The 13,786-nt window shown below is 33.0% G+C and overlaps 1 protein-coding gene across 4 annotated transcripts in view; it reads left to right on the top strand.

Annotated features, from left to right (window-relative positions):
* Positions 1-825: 825 nt before the first annotated feature.
* The window catches only part of LOC108973309 (sestrin homolog), a 61,005-nt gene continuing 48,044 nt past the window's right edge, over positions 826-13,786 (top strand). For 3 of the 4 annotated variants that reach the window (XM_018940505.1, XM_018940503.1, XM_018940508.1), the window contains exons 1-2: positions 826-897; positions 1,973-2,867. The gene's annotated coding sequence lies outside the window, so the exon portion shown is untranslated. Of the gene's footprint in view, positions 898-919; positions 1,100-1,972; positions 2,868-13,786 lie in introns of those variants that run through there. The other variant, XM_018940504.1, reaches the window with a different exon arrangement.

Below are 13,786 nucleotides of genomic sequence, written 5' to 3'. Positions count from 1 at the left end.
TCAGCATTTACGTTCTCCATTCTAATTTAAATTCACGAATGCTTAGCAGGAAGATCGTCAAAGATGAGCATCAAACAATGTTTTAAGAGTTCAACATCAATCCAAACCCAGCAGACAAATTATTCTTATTCATTATTATTATATTTTGCCGTGCGTATAAAACGATTACGCCAGTGACGCCCGGAACACATAGAGCGCTCTAAGCAGGCAACATCTGTCAAATATTGAAATACACACGTTCTTATGGATACAGTTATATATTTATGCAGCTGTCTCAATAACTGTGCCCTTAAAAACGTGTGTATTTTAATATTTTACATATGTCGCTTGCAGTCTGTCGCGCTCTATGTGCTCCGGGCGTTAGTATTTTTCTATAACAAATATATGTGTGTGTATTTGGCCGCTGAAATAAAAATGTGAAATATGTATATACGTATATTTATATATACTTATGTATGTACATTCATTAGAAAAGTGATCTCTAGGTGATTTTACAAATATCAAATGGTAATTTTTCATTTGTATCCAATTTGGAAATGATTAAATTCAGTTTAGGTATCCCGCAAGTTACGCTGAAGACGATTTTCATAAATAATATTTAAGTAATTATCCATCCTAACAAAATCTGGCCAACACAGTAACAACAATAGCCAAGAGCGATGTGAATGCCGGTATCACCAACGAAGCAGAAATAAATACATACTTATGTATGTAGATACGGAATCAGTAGCGGCAATAACAACAATGGCGGTTTGTAGTAAGTCGGCATCGAAAACAGCCGATGCTATTCTGTTGTAGCATTTGAAACAGTTAAATCAGTTGAAGTCTAGCTACGAACGATAAAGGTGTATTACATAGGTGTTCTTTGGCGTTCCTTCAAAGCACTCAACTAAAATTGTACGTGAAGTAAAAGCAAAGATTATTTCTTAGATAAATACATACGTTTAATAGGACTACCAGATAAATAAGAAAGAAACACATTACAACGCTGCAAAACTAATTCTTAAAAGAGACTCTTGTGTTGTACGTCCATTAGTATCGCTGTTGTTTATATATTACCGGCATTTAAGCAAACATGTACATACATATGTACAAGTATGTAAGTGTTGAGAAAATGTGTTCGTTTAAAAAACTGAGTTTGTTATTACATTAAAATGCGAAAATAGAACAGAATTTAATAGATTTGGTGTAAATGCATAAACCAATAAATGTCCTTGTGTGTTTCTCCTTCACCATTCAGAGGAAATTGTTTCAACCAGTTCGAGCTATTTTATTTAATGGGTACCTCTGAATTCGTTTTTTGGCGAACATGTTTACCATTTAGATTCGCTTATTAAAAATGTTTTGATTTTTATTGTCGAATTTTTGCTCTTCCAATTTGAATTTGAATGTCTTATTTAAAAATATTTAAGTGAAAGCGACATTAAAGATGGTTAATTGTATTAATATAATATTTTAAATATTTAATTCTTAAAGAACTCTTTAAGTGAAGTTATGTGTTAAAAAAGCCACCAGTTTCAGAAAAGAAAATACAAAGTTCAGCATTATAGTGTAATTTGTAGAATTTATCAGTTTAACTGTTTTCAGTTAAGTGCAGTGAAGAAGAGCGAGGAAGAGATTGGGGATCCTTCGGATCCAGAGTTCTCAGAGGGACTCGGTGAACTGCAACAATGGTTTCCAGACCTTTGTCAACAATTCACTACAATCATCTGCGACCCTAATTAGGTGTCTTAAATTTAATACCCTGCTTCCTTTTTCTGCAACGGCCAGTAGGATAATTTCTTAACATTACAGTAGGGAAGTTTTGAATTTAGTTTAATTTTTATGTGCATACACTGGCCACTTACCTATAAATGAAGATCCATAAATATGTACATATATATTACTTTCTTTAAATTATCCGTTAAAAAGAAGTAAATAATTTTCTTTTAATTGTATAGTAATGTTTTTCTATTCTTTCTTTAACTCACAGAATGTCGTGAAAGTTTCACTGCGGATGCACAAAGAAAATTGCTAAACATGATGACCATGCTCGATTAAATGAAGAAATAATAATAATAAATGAGTAAGAAATAATAAATTAAAGACAGATAGCCAATGATACTACTTGCGTGAATCTTGAATGAAATCAAAGGAAAACAAAACGATACTTCGAAAAACAAAAGTATATGTACATATGTATGTATGTATATTCACTTTCTCAATAAACATATTTATGTGGGTGTGTAGAGGATGTCATATGTCATGTAGATATATCGATATGTGTTTGATCAAATTAGTGTTTCTGTGCTTTGGCGACCTCCCCTCAACTAAATAAGTTCCTGTGGCCTTATTCAATAAATAAACTCATCAAGAGTTTTATTAAGCACAAAATTAAAACGCTTAAAGACGGTACAAGTGTAAAAGTGAGTGAAAAAAGTATTTGTGTATGAAACGATTTAAAGACACTCATAAAATATAAATAGAAGCAGCAAAACCAGTGTATCAAAAATTAATAATACAGTAAGTGAAAAAACACATGTGAAATAAGAAAATGTGAAAACTTAAATTAATAATAAAAATCGGTCGCTACGTATATTTAGCTTATCAGCACATAACAACAAAAAGAACACTAAATACCGTAAAACGTGCATTCGCCGAACGAAAGAAATAAAAATAAAATAACAAAAAAGCAAAAGAAAACATTGAAGTGTCATAAAGATCACATAAATATATATATGAACATATAACCTTTCGTACATATATAAAGCCGAAACAAATACAATATACCAATAGTTTGGTACAGTGTTTTAATTCCTCTTCGTCACGCACAGTGGTACACAGTCGATGAAACTCTGATTGCAGAGTAATGTGACTGAGTATTTTCGGTAAGTAATATTCATTATAAATTCCATAGAAAAACCTAAACCTAAATAAATTTTCAAGTTGGAAACTCTCAATAAGACAAAAGCAGTTTATTTGTTGTAAATAAATTGTATTTAGTTGTAATAAGTTTATACTCACGTACATAACTATGTATGTGGTAGGCAGAATGTAAATTTGTATTATTCCTAAAATATAAATGGTATAATGAAGTTTTCAATGCTAGAATATGAAAAATGTGTGACCGATTATGATACCTAAGGTTGTAGAGAAGCGATATCTGCAAAATTGACTACACTATGTTGACTACTCATTGAGAATAAATGAAAACTGGGCGGACTGTATTTTTTATGAGTTTGATCTTTCCTCTTTTTCATATCAACGATAAATTTCAACTTCAAATATCAAATACAACCATACATGCATAGAAACCTGAGTTTATTATTCTTCATTCGCTTTTGCTCTCTTGTTTGTTTATGAAAAGCAACAGTATCAGCTGATGTATTGTGTAAACAACCAAGAGGTAGGTCAATATATTATATGTTACAGTCAAATGCACACATGTGTATGTATTTAAACACAACTTATCAATATATGTATGTAAATTAAAGATACAAGTAAATAGATATATTAGGTGTCTTCGGTTCGGCAAGCGTTACTCGACAGCGCATCGAACAAACTATAGCAGATGTTTACGACATACAACGTGTATAAGAGATATTCATAAGAGAAGAAGTTGTGGAGTGCACTTGAAATTATACTGAATATTCGGCGTATTTATATTTCATATATATATGTATGTATATACATATTACTACATGTACATATATATATATGTATGTATGTAGGAATTTTTCTTGTTATCGTTTAACAAACATTTCTCACATACTTACATAATAATGTTGGCTGTTCTCTGTGTGGTGACAGAAAGGTTTTGGCCGATTATTCCAAGCAGGCTATATCCATTGCTTTATTGGTTCGACCTTCGTACAGGGATATGAAACGGTAATCCATAATGCTCAGAGAGCTTTATTATTTGCATGCAAAACAAAATTATGTAGTTCAGTTAATATTAGGGCCGTAGGATCGGGTGAAATACCACCAGGAAAACTCGCATGTTTTTACTAATACGGTCTCGACAAGACTGCAGGGCAGTTGTAGGCCACTGATAGGTCACAACTTACTGACATCACACGGTAGTCGGATGGCCATTCCTAACGACGACACATGCAGAAAGTGCAAAGAAGTAGGCATGAGAGAGACGTTAGAAACTCTACTTTGCATAATTACCTTCTCTAATTATGAGAATAAAACATTAAAACGGAAGCTTTTCAAATCGCTTCTTAAGGAAAGAAAGTGATCATTGAAGTTGTTTTTACAGTTTTCACCATAGATTCATGTTTTTGCTTTTGCGTTTTTGTTGTATATGCGTATGCGTTTTTTATGCTTGCTTATTCAAAGTATACATTTGCCACAATTGAGGGATGTGACCAACCTTTTCAACTGGGAGGATCTGAAATGTCTTAAAAACTTTGTTTTAATTAATAATATCAACCTATGTGAAAATCTCCTCGGGAGCACATTTTAACAACCTCGACTGAAAGATCTATATTTCTTTTAACATATGTGCATGCATACATACATATGTATGGTATGTACCTACATGTACATGTTTTTATACTCCCACATGTTGCTACAGAGTATAATAGTTTTGTTCACCTAACGGTTTTACATATCACCTAAAACTAATCGAGATAGAAATAGGGTTATATACATATGCATATGTATGTATGTATATGTATACATAAATGATCAGAATGAGGAGAAGAAATCCAGGAACTATAATTTGAGTAAAAATTTAGTTATGACCAACTGGGTATGCGCGTTCCTTAGTAAAAAAAAAATTAATAATTCAAAATTGGTTAAACTTAGGTATCGAATATGTTGACCCTTGTACCTATAGTAGTTGATATACAATTAAAATTCAGAGATAATCGTTTCTTGACGATAGTAACTCTGTCTATCAAAAATGGGTTGAATCGTGTCAATACTTCTTTGAGCCCCTATATATCTCATATAAAGATTTTCGAACTTCCAGGAGACTTTATACTGCATATGTATATCGGCCAATATCAGAGTTATCCCATTGAAATTAGAGATCGTATTTTACTCATAACAGTGTATCTCTGTGCCTAAAATAGATAAAATTCGACGAAAATTCCCATATAACTAATATCAGGATTTTGGAACATGTCGGTCAGTGTATGAGCTATAAATAGTAAATGTATGTATGTATGTATACGTATATCTTGGATTCCAATCCTTTGGTTGAGGATTTACACCATAAGGTAAGGTGCAAGAGTATATAAAAAGTTCGGTTGCGCCCGAACTTAGCAATTCGTTACTTGTTATGTACGTAGTTGGTCATGTAATGCAGCAATTGCGCACATTTGCTTGACATATAGGTATACATACGTATTATGTAAATACATATGTAAATATTGCTATCCGACATGCATATTGAATAAAGTCCCACAAATCTTCACTGCGTACATAAAGCATACACGTATGTATGTATGTACGTACATGCAACACATCCATATGTATGTACGTGGATGCGTTTGTTGTGTTTGCATGGTGCCTGAATTAGCCAGCAGTCAATTTTTGCGAATGCATAACGAATCAAAAGCAGCAACTGTTGCTTGCTGTTGTCAAGCGCGTTTGCTCATTTGGATCTGTTTATTGCAAAATATACTCGTATCCATGCACTTGTTGCTATGTACTTTAGAGCGGCTGCTATCATTTCTTCCAGTTGCTAACGCTGATTTTGGTATACAAAAGGAGGGAATATTTCCACGTGAGTTAGCAATCTCCCTTGATGCATACCTTAAATCATTATTATTATATATGTATGTGTACATGTTATTATGAAATTGGTTATATTTATAATGGAACTTAATCAGAAATATATATATATATTCTTCTGTAGCGAAAACTACTCTTTTAATTTTCAATTTTTTTCAACAATCGGACCGATTTTTAAAAGAGTTATATTCACGAACTTAATACTTTTGGTTACTATACCTTATTCATTGTAATAATTGCTAGATGATTGGTCAAGTATCTTCACCTTGTATGTATTTGAGGACTTGCAACGATGCTGGCGACCGAGAATAATTTTAACCTCGAAATTTTTATATTTTCGCAAAATGCTTTTTATCTTCTACGTACTTAACTACATAAGGCGTCGTTCATTGTAACAGTGAACTAACTCCTTGTAATCAACTCGGGACTTACTTCTTGTTTATAGTAACGATACAAATTAAACTAGTAGTGATATCTATGCTTCACAGCTATCTTTAAAGATATGATAAATTGGGAGCTCATTACTAAAAATAAATTAAATTTGTATATTAGGGAATTACACCATTTTTACACAATTGTAGACAATTGGTCTACATGCCAATATTATTAAAACAAACATTAGCGGATGTATGTAGATACTTTAAAAATACATGGCAGTGAGCGTCTTATATAATGTGTCTTAGTTAAGTGCAGTTCAACAGCGTAATGTAACAGACAGTGCACTTTTATGCAATATAAGAAACGTACAAAAAGGAAAAAATAATAATTACAATTAGTTAAATGAATTGAAAAGAAAAAACAAGTCAATACATAATATTTATGATAATAATTAACGTTAACTTCAGCTATATCTTTTTAGCAAAAACTTTATAATCTTATCTTCATCTTTATCTTATTACTAATCTATTAGTTTTTATGGCCGTTGTGCGATCTGAACTATTTGGAGATTGTAGCCATGCCTTGGATAATAACCCACATATGTATGTCAAGTTTCGTGAAGCTACCTTATCAAATAAAGGTATAAAGCCTTCAGTTGGACAGTTTTCCGACAAATGAGCAGCTTCTTGGTGAGCAAACGACGTTTACAAAATTTCAGTACGATTTCTAAAAAAATGAGGAATTAGTTCGTGTATATAAAGACGAAAACTCAGAGGAATTTGGCTAAATCGACTCAGCTAGTCATGCTGGTTATTTATATAATTACATAATGCATTGGCTGATTCAGAGGGGGGAAAATTGTATTATGTGTGAAATAGACGTGGTTGTAGTCCCATTTTTACACTGTAACATGATTTCAGAGGAATCTCTCATATACCAAATTTTGTAGAAATCGCTGGGGAGAGTCTAGAGATACATATGTGATTTCACCTTAAAGTGGGCGGTGCCACGTGGATCGTCCAATTTCGACCCCGGTTCCATTAAAAGCTTCTCATACCGTCTTGGGGATAAAATTTAATATCTCTGGCGTATTTAATTACTGATTTATTGCACCGCACTTTTTGTCGTTTTTAAAAGTACCGTTATATGGAGAGGGTACAAGGTTATCTTCCGATTTCATCCATTTTCACTCTACCGGTAGGGTAGAGGTAGAGAGAGGGTTTAGGAGATACACATATAGTCAAAATACTAAGTACATTCCTTTAGGCTGCAGTCATGATTGCATTTTGAATGATTGGTAAAGTACACGAATGCAACTATGGGTTGATTTTAATAAATTCGATACCGATTCGATTGTAGTACCTTTTATAGTGAAAGGAAAATGCTGAATCTCCTCTTTGTAGTGGGCGTGGCAAATGATTGTTGATACTCATGTTTCTAAGTGATTAAAATAATAAGTACATTGTTAATTATTTTAAGATATGGCACTCACTATCGTCTGCAGATCTTATTAGATTGCTATAATACAGATTACTGAATATTCATGAATTTGTTATGGAATTGTTGTTATGGAATTTGTTGGGTGCCAATAATTTGCAATAAAGTGTGAATATGCTCCTGTGTAGTAAAGTGTTGATTAATTAGATATGTATGTACGTGCTCGTATGAATTGAAAATTTTCGAGCTGATAACAGAATAAGCAAAGAAACTATAAAGGAACCATCATCGACTTGAAAAAGTTGAAATAAGTGCCAAATGGATGCCAGACATTTGTTGTTCAAATTCGCTTTTTATGATGATGAAATTAGCAAATCAAAGTTTCGTGTTATCAGGAATGTAAAAACCAACAATAATAACATTGAAAATAAATGCGTCAAATTGCAGAAATAATTAACAACCTAATGGTGAGTAAATAGGTTTAAAAAAAAATCTGCGCGAATTAAGAGTTTTGCATTTGTACAGATTATCTTCTAGGTCAAATGCCTTTGCTGAATCCATCGCAATATCGAACAGAATACCAAGTTTATCCTCAGTAGCCAACTAAGGCCTAGATGCGTCAAGTATACTATTCTCACTAACTTAGTTCAATAGTTGGTACGATGATAACAATATAAGTTATGTACATACATACTACATACATACACACATGCGTTCTTACTTCGAATAGCTTCACATGTGTATATGCGTACATATACATTTATGTACATGTATTTAAAGACTTGAATTAAAACTAGAAAAACGCAGGTTTTTCGAAAACAACACGACATAGTTTTTGGTGTGGCTTAAGATTTTGTCTCATTCAGTTTTGTATGATCACACTAATTAATTAAATATGATGAAACGTTAATACGATCAATTATTATACAGAAGTATGTGACTCGTGCACGTAGCTAGAGGAATTCATTTAATTAATTTAAGTCGGCGTAAACAAGTATTTTGTTTTGCATATATCAGCCAATGTTCGAGTGTTTATTTATAATCAGCGGTTAATTGATTACTTACATAGATACATATATAGTATAATACAAAGCAGTCACTTACTAACTAAATATTTAGATACATGTGTATGTATGTATATACATATGTATATGAAGCATAATAAATGCAACTAGATTTTTGGTTTTGCATTCAGAAATACTGTATGTATAGGTATGAAGATGTAACATTTAAAATAAAATTTAAGCTAAAATACAACAATCATTCACTAGATACGTCTCTCAAGATTATCTCCGAGCTTCCCAATTGGTGTAATGATAGTAAGGTTTCTGGAAAATGTACCCATGATATATGTACATATGTATAGAAAAGTAAGAAGTACGTCCTATTACTACAGCTTTATTGCAAATACATTTCTTGATAGTACCTTGAAATATTAATTATGGGGGAATTTTTTAACTCCCAGAAAGAAACGTCAAACACCCTACAAATTAATGCTACTTATAAATGCTATCTGCTTATCCGACTGTCCTTCCCTCTATCTTTATATTCGCGAACTAGTCATTCAGTTTCTCTGATGTCGATCTGATTTTGTTCACCTAGCGGTTGTGCGTATCACCTAAAACTAAGCGGGATAGATATATGTAGCTGTAATGATAGCTTGAGATATCTTGTTAAAACTTAGATAGATGGGCGTAATCATGCCCAACAACAATCAAAATCGCCCAGTACGAATATTACTTGAATTCTTGCCGATAGTGTGAAAATTGATGAAATCAGATTAAAACTCCGTTCACTCCCCATATAACGGTACTGCTCAAAACTATCAAAAGCGCGATAAGCAATCACTAAATGCGCCAGAAACGTAAAAAATATCCGCCGGGATAGTATAGAGGACTTTATGGGATAAATTGGACGATGGGCATGCACCGCCTACCTTTTAGTGAAATCCCATAGCTCGGAACCCAACTGAACGATTTCGACAAAATTTGGTACGTGGTATCCTTTTCATATGTCACGTTGAGCGAAATCGGACAATAACCACACCCACTTCCCATATAGCACAATTTTAAATTCCACCTGATTCCTTTACTTTTCAGTACACAAATCAAGAAGCAATTAATAAAACATAATTAATTATTTTGCTAAGTTATGACCAAAATTTGTTCAAATCCAATAAAAACTGTTTAAGCCCCTAGGTACCGAATATTTGGACCGCAGTACCTATGTACGAGGTGTGCTCAAAAAGTATCGCTAATTTCGAATTTTTTGTGGCGTGAATGTTCATTTAATTGTTGACAGCTACTTCGCTTGCACGTGTTTTGGATCGTCTTCGATTTTTACCTATTCAAAAAAGTGGATCAAAGAACCTGTATCAAATTTTGTATGAAAAACTAAATTAAGTGCGCGGATGCGCGAATGTTGACTGTGGCATACGGGGAAGCTATCTTGGACCGAAGCAACATTAATCGGTGGTACAAAATGTTCTTAGAAGGCCGGGAAGATGTGACAAAAATTGGCTTTTGCACCACGATAACGCCTCTGCTCACACATCGTTGCTGGTGCGCGACGTTTTGGCCAAAAACAACACACTAATGATGCCGTAGCCACCGTATTCCCCAGATCTGGCCCCCTGTGACTTTTTCTTGTTACCTAAACTGAAGAGGCCCATGATAGGACGACGTTACGCTTCTCTTGACGAGATAAAGACGGCATCGAAGGAGGAGCTGAAGAAGATAAAAAAAAATTGATTTTTTGAAGTGCTTCGAAGATTGGAAAACCGTTGGCACAAGTGTATATATCTCATGGGGATTACTTTGAAGGGGACAAAATAGATATTCATGAATAAATAAGTAATTTTTGAAAAAACACAAAATTCGCGATAGTTTTTGAAGACACCTCGTATAGTTGACTTTTATTCGAAGATATCAGTCAATGTCTCAGATATATAATTGAAATTGGTATATATAAAATGGTATAGTATTTTTTGACAATGGTACATACGTCTGTATGGCAGAAATGGATTGAATCAGACCAATACAGCCAGATATATCAAATATAAAGATCATCGAACTTCTGGGTGACTTTATACTGCATATGTATGAATATCGGCCAATATGTGAGTTATCTTTATGAATATGAAAGAGCATATTTTACTTGAAACAGTGTATCTTTGTGCCTAAAATAAATAAATTTGAGCGAAAACTTGACTTACCTCCCATTTAACTAATATCAGGATTTTCGATGATCCGCCTCACTTTACTCTATATGATTAGTTTTTTAGTAAGTGACATGTTAATAGCCTGTTGTATTGTATAGATCGGTTTGTAAGATTGATAGTTGAAAAGGTTGAGACGAGTTTACATATCTCTTTGCCGTTATGGGTTATTGTGGAAGACCAGAAGAAGAACAGCTGTTGAGTATTTACTATTTATTTTGAGAGTTATCAGACAACAAGCAAATAACCTTTATAATGGTTAAGTGTTCTTTTCGCATCTTTAATTGAAATTAAGTCAATTGGCCACCAATAAACCAGTGACAGACTAGGTATCGTCAACTTTACCCTTGAATAGTACATATATGTAAGGCATGTATGTATGTTATGTATTATTATTATTAGGTATTTATGTTTGTATGCCCCCAACTAAGAGATACAGATAAGCGAATGGTGTGTCAATGCGGTCGTAATTTTTATTCACTCTCAAGTTGAACAGTGTGAATGGAAAATTTTCGTATTTATTTTGACTCTCTGCTTTGGCATTAGATATTTATGTGCGTTGGCGCATTTTGCACTGCTCGCGTGGAGACAAATAAGTAGAATAATACAAGAATCTACAAAATTGATACGTACATATAGTACATATGTATATACATATGTATACCGCTGAGAAGAATCAAACTATTCAGAAAATTCCAGTTATCACATTTTGGACTAAAATCGAACTAGTCTTCTGACTGATATTCGATTCATATTAATATTAGAAAACTATTTGGAAAAAGAAAGTAGTTGACTTGCGTTCTTTAATTAAAAATGTACGATGTGATGAAAATTCAAATTAAATTTTTTACTGAAAAGATAGGTTAAAGAATATCATATTGGTATTGTAATTTAATGATTTTAAGTGTGAAATGTGTATGTATATAATTGATTAAAATCTGACAGCGCCTACAATCATTACAGTCGGTGGAGTAGTTACGCTTGCGGTTGATATTAGTTGTAAAGTAGCTTGGAACTAGTTGCTATTAGTGCAGAGTGCATACGAGCATACATGTATTTACATTGCATTGTAGACAGAGAGACTGGTAATTAGAAATAACAAATATTTATATCACATATGTATAGTTCTGTATACATACATATGTACATATGTTTGCTTAAACACTTAAGCTTCATATGAATACAAAGTAGAGTGTTGTTTTGCAACTCGTGTACATATTATATGCATAAAGAACTATGTGGATAGTCAAAACTGGAGAGTAAAATATTGATACAGTTCATGGTGTGGATTTTCTTTGAAAACAAAAGAAAAGCATACAAAATAATAACAATTAGATTAGTTCGTTTAAATTTATAAACAGAGAAATGATCATTATCTCACTGGCACACATACATACATATACTATATAAACAAACACATAAGTAGTTATGTTAAGACCCACTCTAAGTTATACTTAACGTTTGTTAAGAAGCCGGTTGCAATTTCAATAATTTTTATCACCCGATATTTGTACGTAACGTCCCCCTTCTTCAAATGCAATTTTTTTCAGTTATGTACATATGTGTAAATATACCCGATGCGTCAACATAAAATGTGACTGCTTTTGCATTGTAAATACATACATATATACATATGTATGTACACGTATACTGAATACGTAGCTGTGTAGAGGTGTTGCAAGTAAAATTTCGATACGTCATGAGCTCACCGAAAAATGTCACGTGTTTCGCTTCTATCATTTACCCAACTAAAAATGTCAAACATTTAAAAAAATCAAGTAAAAATAGTGTGAATATCTCAACGATTAAAAGTGTAGAAATGTGTTGCTTAAATTAAATATTCACAAACGAATAGTCACCAACAAAAGGAAGAATCAAAGAATTCGAACAGATGTGCATTTAAAATAGTCAGCAATGCAAGAAATGCACACAAAATAATAAGTATAAGCAGATGTTTCTTGGCGAAAAAGTCTACAAAATAAACTATTGAAGTGAAATATAATGAAATGAGTATCTATGCGAGAAATAAAGAATAAAAAAATAAATTTCGAATAACTGCCAATATCTCACCACGCCATGCATGACATTCTCGTTCGTTTCCCCACTACACTCATTTGACATCCTAGAGGCTATTCGCCAAAACACCAACTGTTGCAGTCTTTGTGCCAAATATGCCTCTTGTTGACGCATATTTTGGCAACAACAAGCTATTGGCATGCCATGCGTTGCATTCCGCGCACCTGAGTTGCGTGACATAGCAATCAATCGGTTCCGATTGCATCATCCCAATGCATGGCACGCAGTCTAATGAACTGTCGCTCCTCGATTCTAAGCGTGCTGGCATAGCTGTAGATAGAAAGCTCAGTTTTAATAATATGCTAGAACTTGAGGTGGAAGGCTAATATCATATACTATATGGTCTAATATTTTTCACATCTCCCAATGTATAAGAAAGATATAATTTTAACCGTCGAAGAAAAATCTAAATGTTATATAGAAAAAGTTTTTACGAATTGATATCACTATGACATTGTTTTTTAATTTGTTTGGTTTAATAATAATTTTTGTATACTTTTGCAACCAGTTGCTACAGAGTATTATAGTTTTGTTCAAGCATTTTTAAACTGTGGGCGTGGCATTTTTAAACTATGACTTTCGAACTTCAGGGTGACTTTGTACCGCATATATCGGCCAATATGTGAGTTATCCCAATGAAAATAAGAGAGCGTATTTTATTCATAACAGTGTATCTTTGTGCCTCAAATAGATAAATTTGGTAACTTGGCCTAGCCCCTATATAACTAATATCAGGATTTTCGATCTTCTGTCTGACTTTACTATATACATATGATTGGTTTTACACCTTAAAGTATTTCCTTTGGCTTTTTTTTTGCAATAGCAAAAGTATAAAGTGTTCGGTTACAACCGGAGCCCTTTTTATACTCTCGCAACAAAGTTGCTAAAGAGAGTATTATAGTTTTGTTCACATAACGGTTGTTTGTAAGTCCTAAAACTAAAAGAGTCAGA

This window comes from Bactrocera latifrons, unplaced genomic scaffold (assembly GCF_001853355.1).
Source record: "Bactrocera latifrons isolate USDA-ARS-PBARC rearing strain unplaced genomic scaffold, ASM185335v1 scaffold_47, whole genome shotgun sequence".
NCBI classification, from domain to species: Eukaryota; Metazoa; Arthropoda; class Insecta; order Diptera; family Tephritidae; genus Bactrocera; species Bactrocera latifrons.
This window is presented reverse-complemented; position numbering and strand designations above follow the sequence as displayed.